Genomic DNA, 11,029 nt, shown 5'->3' on the forward strand with positions numbered 1-11,029 from the left:
GGGAAACGTTGGGATTTGTTTCGTAACATTTTAAACGTTTGGATTTTTTGTAACGTTTCAAATTTTTGGCTTAATTAGCTAATAAGATGAAACGTTAAGATTAGTTTCGTAACGTTTTAAACGTTTCGATTAGTTTCGTAACGTTTTACTTAAATCGCTAAAAAGATGAAACATTAGGATTTGTTTTGAAACATTTTAAATGTTTGGTTTAAATTACTAAAAATATGAGACTTTAGGATTTGTTTCATAACGTTTTAAACGTTTGGATTTGTTTCGTAATTTTTTAAAACTTTTGGCTTAAATCACTCAAAAGGTGAAACATTAGGATTTGTTTCGTAATGTTTTTAACGTTTGCCTTAAATCGCTAAAAAGGTGAAACATTAGGATTTGTTTCGTAACGTTTTAAACTTTTTGTTTAAATAGCTAAAAAAGGTGAAACATTTGGATTTGTTTCATAACATTTTAAACGTTTGTCTTAAATTGCTAAAAAGGAGAAACATTTTGTTTTGTAACGTTTTAAACGTTGGAATTTGTTTCGTAACGTTTTAAACGTTTGGCTTAAATAGCTAAAAAGATGAAATGTTTTAATTTGTTTTCGTAATGTTTTAAACGTTTGGCTTAAATTGCTAAAAAGGTGAAACGTTTGAATTTGTTTCGTAACGTTTTAAACGTTTGGATTTGTTTTGCAACGATTTAAATGTTTGGCTTAAATTGTCAAAAAAATGAAACGTTGTAATTTGTTTCGTAACATTTTAAATGTTTGGCTGAAATCGCTAAAAAGGTGAAACGCTACTATTTGTTTCATAACGTTTTAAACATTTGAATTTATTTCTTAATATTTTAAATGTTTGGCATAAATAGCTAAAAAGGTGAAACGTTAGGATTTGTTTCGTAACGTTTCAAACGTTTTACCTAAATAGCCAAAAAAGTGAAATGTTAGGATTTGTTTCATAACGTTTTAAACGAATGGCTTAAATCGTTAAATGGTGAGACTTTAGGATTTGTTTCGTAACATTTTAAACATTTGGCTTAAATAGCTAAAAAGATGAAACGGTAGGATCTGTCTCGTAAAGTTTTAAACGTTTGGCTTAAAGAGCTAAAAAGGTGAAACATTTGGATTTGTTTCGTGATGTTTTAAACGTTTGTCTTAAGCCGCTAGAAAGGTGAAACATTTGTATTTGTTTCGTAACGTTTTTAACGTTTGGCTTAAATAGCTAAAAAGTCGATTAGGATTTGTTTTGTAAGGTTTTAAACATTTGGATTTGTTTCGTAACGTTATAAACGTTAGGCTCAAACAAATAAAAAGGTGAAACGTTAGGATTTTTTTCGTAACATTTTAAACGTTTTTATTTGTTTCGTAATGTTTTAAACGTTCGGCTTAAACAACTAAAAAGGTGAAACGTTTGAATTTTGTTTCGTAACGTTTTAAATGTTTGACTTAAATCGCTAAAAAGGTGGAAAATTTAGATTTGTTTTGTAACGTTTTAAACGTTTGGATTTGTTTCGTAACGTTTTAAAAGTTTGGCTTAAATCGCTAAAAAGGTGAAACGTTAGGATTTGTTTCGTAACGTTTTAAACATTTGGCTTAAATAGCTAAAAAGGTGAAACGTTAGGATTTTATTTTGTAACGTTTTAAACGTTTGGCTTAAATAGAAAAAAGGTGAAACGTTTGAATTTGTTTCGTAACGTTTTAAACGTTTTGGATTTGTTTCGTAAAATTTTAAATGTTTGGATTTGTTTCATAACGTTTAAAATGTTTGGCTGAAATTGCTAAAAATGTGAAACGTTGGAATTTGTCTCGTAACTTTTTAAATGTTTGGCTTAAATCGCTAAAAAGGTGGAACGTTGGGATTTTTTTCGTAACGTTTTAAACGTTTGGATTTTTTTCGTAACGTTATAAACGTTTGGCTTAAATAGCTAAAATGGTGAAACGTTTGGATTTTGTTTCGGAACGTTTCAAACGTTTGGATTTCTTTCGTAACGTTTTACTTAAACCACTAAAAAGATAAAATTTTGGGATTTGTTTCGTAACGTTTTAAACGTTCGCCTTAAATAGCTAAGAAGGTGATATTTTAGGATTTGTTTCTGAACGTTTTAAACTTTTGGCTTAAATAGCTAAAAAGTTGAAACGTTGGGATTTGTTTTGTAACGTTTTAAAAGTTTAGATTTGTTTCGTAAAGCTTTAAACGTTTGGCTTAAATAGCTAAAAAGGTGAAATATTTGGATTTATTTCGTAATGTTTTAAAAATTTGGCTTAAATCGCTAAAAAGGTGAAACATTTGAATTTGTTTCATAACGTTTTGAACTTTTGGATTTGTTTTGTAACATTTTAAACATTTGGCTTAAATTACTAAAAAGGTAATATGACTTGTTTCGTAATGTTTTAAACGTTTGGCTTAAATCGCTAAAAAGATGAAACATTAGGATTTGTTTTGTAATGTTTTAAATGTTTGGATTTGTTTCTTAACGTTTTAAATGTTTGGATTAAATAAACTAAAAGGGTGAAACTTAAGGATTTGTTTTGTAACGTTTAAAACGTTTGGATTTGTTTCGAAACGTTTTAAACGATTTTCTTAAATCGCTAAAAAGGTAAAACGTTAGGATTTGTTTCGTAACGTTTTAAACGTTTGGCTTATATCGCTTTAAAGGTGAAACGTTTTGATTTGTTTCGTAACGTTTTAAACGTTTGGCTTAAATCGCTAAAAAGGTAAAATGTTTGGATTTGTTTCTTAACGTTTTAAACGTTTGGATTTGCTTTATAACATTTTAAACATTTGGATTAAATCGCTAAAAAGGTGAAACGTTAGGATTTGTTTCTGTCACGATCCAAATAATTGAGATGAGACCAGCGCTAGGGATTGGAAGTGGTAGCTCCAAAACCCGTACCAAGCCTAAAACAATAAAAACGTTTTTGCAAAATATAGCACATGCGGAAGCAAACATATAACATATATACAAATATTTACACTAGTCTTTCTGATAACCACGTGGGCACTAGTTTCCGTACCACATACGAACTGGTCTCACGGTACTATATACCTATTAGTGTATCCACACATATCACTGACATTTAGTGCCTTGAACAAAATGTGAAACGTTACGATTTGCTTCATAACGTTTTAAACATTTGAATTTATTTCATAACATTTTAAATGTTTGGTTTAAATAGCTAAAAAGGTGAAATATTAGGATTTGTTTCGTAATGTTTTAAACTTTCGGATTTGTTTCGTAACGTTTTAAACGTTTTACCTAAATAGCCAAAAAAGTGAAATGTTAGGATTTGTTTCATAACGTTTTAAACGAATGGCTTAAATCGTTAAAAGGTGAGACCTTAGGATTTGTTTGGTAACATTTTAAACATTTGGCTTAAATAGCTAAAAAGATGAAACGGTGGAATTTGTCTTGTAAAGTTTTAAACGTTTGGCTTAAATAGATAAAAAGGGTGAAACATTTGGATTTGTTTCGTGACGTTTTTAACGTTTGTTTTGAACCGCTAAATAGGTGAAACATTTGTATTTGTTTCGTAACATTTTTAACGTTTGGTTTAAATAGCTAAAGAGTGGAAACGTTAGGATTTGTTTTGTAACGTTTTAAACGCTTGGAATTGTTTCGTAACGTTATAAAAGTTTGGCTTAATCAAATAAAAAGGTGAAACGTTAGGATTTGTTTCGTAACATTTTAAATGTTTGGCTTAAATCAATAAAAAGGTGAAACGTTTGAAATTTGTTTGGTAACGTTTTAAATATTTGGCTTAAATCGCTAAAAAGATGGAACGCTTAGATTTGTTTTGTAACGTTTTAAACGTTTGGATTTGTTTTGTAACGTTTTAAAAGTTTGGCTTAAATCGCTAAAAAGGTGAAACGTTTGAATTTGTTTCGAAATATTCTAAATGATTGGCTTAAATTGTTAAAAAGTGGAAACGTTAGGATTTGTTTCGCAACCTTTTAAATGTTTTGCTTAAATCGTTAAAAAAGGGGAAATGTTGGGATTTGTTTCGTAACATTTTAAACGTTTGGATTTTTTGTAACGTTTCAAATTTTTGGCTTAATTAGCTAATAAGATGAAACGTTAAGATTAGTTTCGTAACGTTTTAAACGTTTCGATTAGTTTCGTAACGTTTTACTTAAATCGCTAAAAAGATGAAACATTAGGATTTGTTTTGAAACATTTTAAATGTTTGGTTTAAATTACTAAAAAAATGAGACTTTAGGATTTGTTTCATAACGTTTTAAACGTTTGGATTTGTTTCGTAATTTTTTAAAACTTTTGGCTTAAATCACTCAAAAGGTGAAACATTAGGATTTGTTTCGTAATGTTTTTAACGTTTGCCTTAAATCGCTAAAAAGGTGAAACATTAGGATTTGTTTCGTAACGTTTTAAACTTTTTGTTTAAATAGCTAAAAAAGGTGAAACATTTGGATTTGTTTCATAACATTTTAAACGTTTGTCTTAAATTGCTAAAAAGGAGAAACATTTTGTTTTGTAACGTTTTAAACGTTGGAATTTGTTTCGTAACGTTTTAAACGTTTGGCTTAAATAGCTAAAAAGATGAAATGTTTTAATTTGTTTTCGTAATGTTTTAAACGTTTGGCTTAAATTGCTAAAAAGGTGAAACGTTTGAATTTGTTTCGTAACGTTTTAAACGTTTGGATTTGTTTTGCAACGATTTAAATGTTTGGCTTAAATTGTCAAAAAAATGAAACGTTGTAATTTGTTTCGTAACATTTTAAATGTTTGGCTGAAATCGCTAAAAAGGTGAAACGCTACTATTTGTTTCATAACGTTTTAAACATTTGAATTTATTTCTTAATATTTTAAATGTTTGGCATAAATAGCTAAAAAGGTGAAACGTTAGGATTTGTTTCGTAACGTTTTAAACGTTTTACCTAAATAGCCAAAAAAGTGAAATGTTAGGATTTGTTTCATAACGTTTTAAACGAATGGCTTAAATCGTTAAATGGTGAGACTTTAGGATTTGTTTCGTAACATTTTAAACATTTGGCTTAAATAGCTAAAAAGATGAAACGGTAGGATCTGTCTCGTAAAGTTTTAAACGTTTGGCTTAAAGAGCTAAAAAGGTGAAACATTTGGATTTGTTTCGTGATGTTTTAAACGTTTGTCTTAAGCCGCTAGAAAGGTGAAACATTTGTATTTGTTTCGTAACGTTTTTAACGTTTGGCTTAAATAGCTAAAAAGTCGATTAGGATTTGTTTTGTAAGGTTTTAAACATTTGGATTTGTTTCGTAACGTTATAAACGTTAGGCTCAAACAAATAAAAAGGTGAAACGTTAGGATTTTTTTCGTAACATTTTAAACGTTTTTATTTGTTTCGTAATGTTTTAAACGTTCGGCTTAAACAACTAAAAAGGTGAAACGTTTGAATTTTGTTTCGTAACGTTTTAAATGTTTGACTTAAATCGCTAAAAAGGTGGAAAATTTAGATTTGTTTTGTAACGTTTTAAACGTTTGGATTTGTTTCGTAACGTTTTAAAAGTTTGGCTTAAATCGCTAAAAAGGTGAAACGTTAGGATTTGTTTCGTAACGTTTTAAACATTTGGCTTAAATAGCTAAAAAGGTGAAACGTTAGGATTTTATTTTGTAACGTTTTAAACGTTTGGCTTAAATAGAAAAAAGGTGAAACGTTTGAATTTGTTTCGTAACGTTTTAAACGTTTTGGATTTGTTTCGTAAAATTTTAAATGTTTGGATTTGTTTCATAACGTTTAAAATGTTTGGCTGAAATTGCTAAAAATGTGAAACGTTGGAATTTGTCTCGTAACTTTTTAAATGTTTGGCTTAAATCGCTAAAAAGGTGGAACGTTGGGATTTTTTTCGTAACGTTTTAAACGTTTGGATTTTTTTCGTAACGTTATAAACGTTTGGCTTAAATAGCTAAAATGGTGAAACGTTTGGATTTTGTTTCGGAACGTTTCAAACGTTTGGATTTCTTTCGTAACGTTTTACTTAAACCACTAAAAAGATAAAATTTTGGGATTTGTTTCGTAACGTTTTAAACGTTCGCCTTAAATAGCTAAGAAGGTGATATTTTAGGATTTGTTTCTGAACGTTTTAAACTTTTGGCTTAAATAGCTAAAAAGTTGAAACGTTGGGATTTGTTTTGTAACGTTTTAAAAGTTTAGATTTGTTTCGTAAAGCTTTAAACGTTTGGCTTAAATAGCTAAAAAGGTGAAATATTTGGATTTATTTCGTAATGTTTTAAAAATTTGGCTTAAATCGCTAAAAAGGTGAAACATTTGAATTTGTTTCATAACGTTTTGAACTTTTGGATTTGTTTTGTAACATTTTAAACATTTGGCTTAAATTACTAAAAAGGTAATATGACTTGTTTCGTAATGTTTTAAACGTTTGGCTTAAATCGCTAAAAAGATGAAACATTAGGATTTGTTTTGTAATGTTTTAAATGTTTGGATTTGTTTCTTAACGTTTTAAATGTTTGGATTAAATAAACTAAAAGGGTGAAACTTAAGGATTTGTTTTGTAACGTTTAAAACGTTTGGATTTGTTTCGAAACGTTTTAAACGATTTTCTTAAATCGCTAAAAAGGTAAAACGTTAGGATTTGTTTCGTAACGTTTTAAACGTTTGGCTTATATCGCTTTAAAGGTGAAACGTTTTGATTTGTTTCGTAACGTTTTAAACGTTTGGCTTAAATCGCTAAAAAGGTAAAATGTTTGGATTTGTTTCTTAACGTTTTAAACGTTTGGATTTGCTTTATAACATTTTAAACATTTGGATTAAATCGCTAAAAAGGTGAAACGTTAGGATTTGTTTCTGTCACGATCCAAATAATTGAGATGAGACCAGCGCTAGGGATTGGAAGTGGTAGCTCCAAAACCCGTACCAAGCCTAAAACAATAAAAACGTTTTTGCAAAATATAGCACATGCGGAAGCAAACATATAACATATATACAAATATTTACACTAGTCTTTCTGATAACCACGTGGGCACTAGTTTCCGTACCACATACGAACTGGTCTCACGGTACTATATACCTATTAGTGTATCCACACATATCACTGACATTTAGTGCCTTGAACAAAATGTGAAACGTTACGATTTGCTTCATAACGTTTTAAACATTTGAATTTATTTCATAACATTTTAAATGTTTGGTTTAAATAGCTAAAAAGGTGAAATATTAGGATTTGTTTCGTAATGTTTTAAACTTTCGGATTTGTTTCGTAACGTTTTAAACGTTTTACCTAAATAGCCAAAAAAGTGAAATGTTAGGATTTGTTTCATAACGTTTTAAACGAATGGCTTAAATCGTTAAAAGGTGAGACCTTAGGATTTGTTTGGTAACATTTTAAACATTTGGCTTAAATAGCTAAAAAGATGAAACGGTGGAATTTGTCTTGTAAAGTTTTAAACGTTTGGCTTAAATAGATAAAAAGGGTGAAACATTTGGATTTGTTTCGTGACGTTTTTAACGTTTGTTTTGAACCGCTAAATAGGTGAAACATTTGTATTTGTTTCGTAACATTTTTAACGTTTGGTTTAAATAGCTAAAGAGTGGAAACGTTAGGATTTGTTTTGTAACGTTTTAAACGCTTGGAATTGTTTCGTAACGTTATAAAAGTTTGGCTTAATCAAATAAAAAGGTGAAACGTTAGGATTTGTTTCGTAACATTTTAAATGTTTGGCTTAAATCAATAAAAAGGTGAAACGTTTGAAATTTGTTTGGTAACGTTTTAAATATTTGGCTTAAATCGCTAAAAAGATGGAACGCTTAGATTTGTTTTGTAACGTTTTAAACGTTTGGATTTGTTTTGTAACGTTTTAAAAGTTTGGCTTAAATCGCTAAAAAGGTGAAACGTTCGAATTTGTTTCGTAATGTTTTAAACATTTGGCTTAAATAGCTAAAAAGGTGAAACGTTAGGATTTGTTTTGTAACGTTTTAAACGTTTGGCTTAAATAGAAAAAAGGTGAAACGTTTGGAATTGTTTCGTAACGTTTTCAACGTTTTGATTTTGTTTTGTAAAATTTTAAATGTTTGGATTTGTTTTATAACGTTTAAAATTTTGGCTAAAATCGCTAAAAATGTGAAATGTCCGGATTTGTTTTATAACATTTTAAACGTTTGGCTTCATTCGCCAAATAGGTGGAAGGTTAGGAATTGTTTCATAACGTATTAAACGTTGGATTTGTTTCGTATCGTTTTAAACGTTTGGCTTAAATAGCTAAAAAGGTGAAACATTAGGATTTGTTTTATAACGTTTTAAACGTTTGCATTTGTTTCGTAACGTATTAAACATTTTACTTAAATCGCTAAAAAGGTAAAATAAGAATTTGTTCTGTAACGTTTTAAACATCTGGCTTAAATCGCTAAAAAGGTGAGACTTTAGGATTTGTTTTGTAACATTTTAAATGTTTAGCTGGAATAGCTGAAAAGGTGAAACATATGGATTTCTTTTATGACTTTTTAAACGTTTGGATTTGTTTTGTAATGTTTTAAACATTTAGCTTAAATATCTAAAAAGGTGAAATGTTTGGATTTGTTTCGTAATGTTTTAAACGTATGGCTTAAATTGCTAAAAAGGTGAAATGTTTTGATTTGTTTCGGAAAGTTTTAAACGTATTGATTTGTTTTGTAACGTTTTAAACGCTTGGCTTAAATCGTTAAGAAGATGAAATGTTTTGATTTTTTTCGGAACGTATAAACATTTGAATTTGTTTCGAAATATTTTAAATGTTTGGCTTAAATTGTTAAAAAGGTGAAACGTTAGGATTTGTTTCGCAATGTTTTAAACGTTTGGCTTAAATCGTTAAAAAGGGAAAACGTTGGGATTTGTTTCGTAACATTTTAAACGTTTGGATTTTTGTAACGTTTTAAATGTTTAGCTTAAATAGCTAATAAGATGAAACTTTAAGATTAGTTTTGTAATGTTTTAAACGTTTGGATTAGTTTCGTAACGTTTTAAACGTTTTACTTAAATCGCTAAAAAGGTGAAACGTTAGGATTTGTTTTGAAACATTTACGTTTGGTTTACATCGCTAAAAATATGAGACTTCAGGATTTGTTTTGCAACATTTGGATTTGTTTCGTAATGTTTTAAACTTTTGGCTTAAATCACTAAAAAGGTGAAACGTTAGGATTTGTTTCGTAATGTTTTTAACGTTTTCCTTAAATCGCTAAAAAGGTGAAACATTAGGATTTGTTTCGTAACGTTTTAAACTTTTTATTTAAATAGCTAAAAAGGTGAAACGTTTGGATTTGTTTCTTAACGTTTTAAACGTTTGGCTTAAATCGCTTAAAAGATGAGACTTTAGGATTTGTTTCATATCGTTTTAACGTTTGGCTTAAATTGCTAAAAAGGAGAAATATTTTGTTTTGTAACGTTTTAAACGTTTGAATTTGTTTTGCAACATTTTAAACGTTTGGCTTAAATAGCTAAAAAGGTGAAATGTTTTGATTTGTTTTCGTAATGTTTTAAACGTTTGGCTTAAATCGCTAAAAAGGCGAAACGTTTGAATTTGTTTCGTAACGTTTTATACGTTTGGATTTGTTTCGAAACGATTTAAATGTTTGGCTTAAATTGTCAAAAAGATGAAACGTTAGGATTTGTTTCGTAACTTTTTAAATGTTTGGCTGAAATCGCTAAAAAGGTGAAACGTTACGATTTGTTTCATAACTTTTTAAACATTTGAATTTATTTCATAACGTTTTTAATGTTTGGCTTAAATAGCTAAAAAGGTGAAGCGTTAGGATTTGTTTCGTAAAGTATTAAACGTTTGGATTTGTTTCGTAACGTTTTAAACGTTTTACCTAAATAGCCAAAAAAGTGAAATGTTAGGATTTGTTTCATAACGTTTCAAACGAATGGCTTAAATCGTTAAAAGGTGAAACTTTATCATTTGTTTCGTAACATTTTAAACATTTGGCTTAAATAGCTAAAAAGATGAAACGGTAGGATTTGTCTCATAAAGTTTTAAACGTTTGGCTTAAAGAGCTAAAAAGGTGAAATATTTGGATTTGTTTCGTGACGTTTTAAACGTTTGTCTTAAACCGCTAAAAAGGTGAAACATTTGTATTTGTTTTGTAACGTTTTTAACGTTTGGCTTAAATAGCTAAAAAGTGGAAAATTAGGATTTGTTTTGTAACGTTTTAAACGTTTGGATCTGTTTCGTAACGTTTTAAAAGTTTGGCTTAAATTGCTAAAAAGGTGAAACATTAGGATTTGTTTCATAATTTTTTAAACATTTGGCTTAAATAGCTAAAAAGGTGAAACGTTAGGATTTGTTTTGTAACGTTTTAAACGTTTGGTTTAAATAGAAAAAAGGTGAAACGTTTGGATTTGTTTCGTAACGTTTTAAACGTTTTGGATTTGTTTCGTAAAATTTTAAATGTTTGGATTTGTTTCATAAAAGTTTAAAATGTTTGGCTGAAATCGCTAAAAATGTGAAACGTTGGAATTTGTCTCATAACTTTTTAAACGTTTGTCTTAAATCGCTAAAAAGGTGGAACGTTGGGATTTTTTTCGTAACGTTTTAAACGTTTGGATTTTTTTTCGTAACGTTATAAACGTTTGGCTTATGTCACGACCCGAATTCCACCCTAATCCAAGTCACGACCGGCGCTAGGGAATGGGAATGGTTGTTCCGAAACCCGTAGCAAGCCTAGAACCTCTAGAAATTTTTCGCAAATATTATTAAAAGATCGCACCTCGCGTACGATCCGTTTTCAGAAAATACCGTTAAAACTTTTCTCTTTTAACCAAACACATTTCTGAAAACACACATATAGGCGAAATCTGGTTTTAGAAGTACTGGTTGGATAACCTCATTATCTCAACCCTCGCTTCCTTCTGAAAACCTGGCGTGGTGATTATTGGAAACCAGGGACTTATCTTTCGCTTGCCTTAACACATAGGCATCCCTGTTCCAGACCACACGCCACCGCTAATATGTTTAATAAAATAATGCGGACACCTTTGCATCTCGCAACGGTGGTATTAAACATATTAAAATGCACAGCGGACCAGTTACACATAGCCGGCGAATATAAAAC

Source organism: Mercurialis annua, linkage group LG4 (genome assembly GCF_937616625.2).
Source record: "Mercurialis annua linkage group LG4, ddMerAnnu1.2, whole genome shotgun sequence".
NCBI classification, from domain to species: Eukaryota; Viridiplantae; Streptophyta; class Magnoliopsida; order Malpighiales; family Euphorbiaceae; genus Mercurialis; species Mercurialis annua.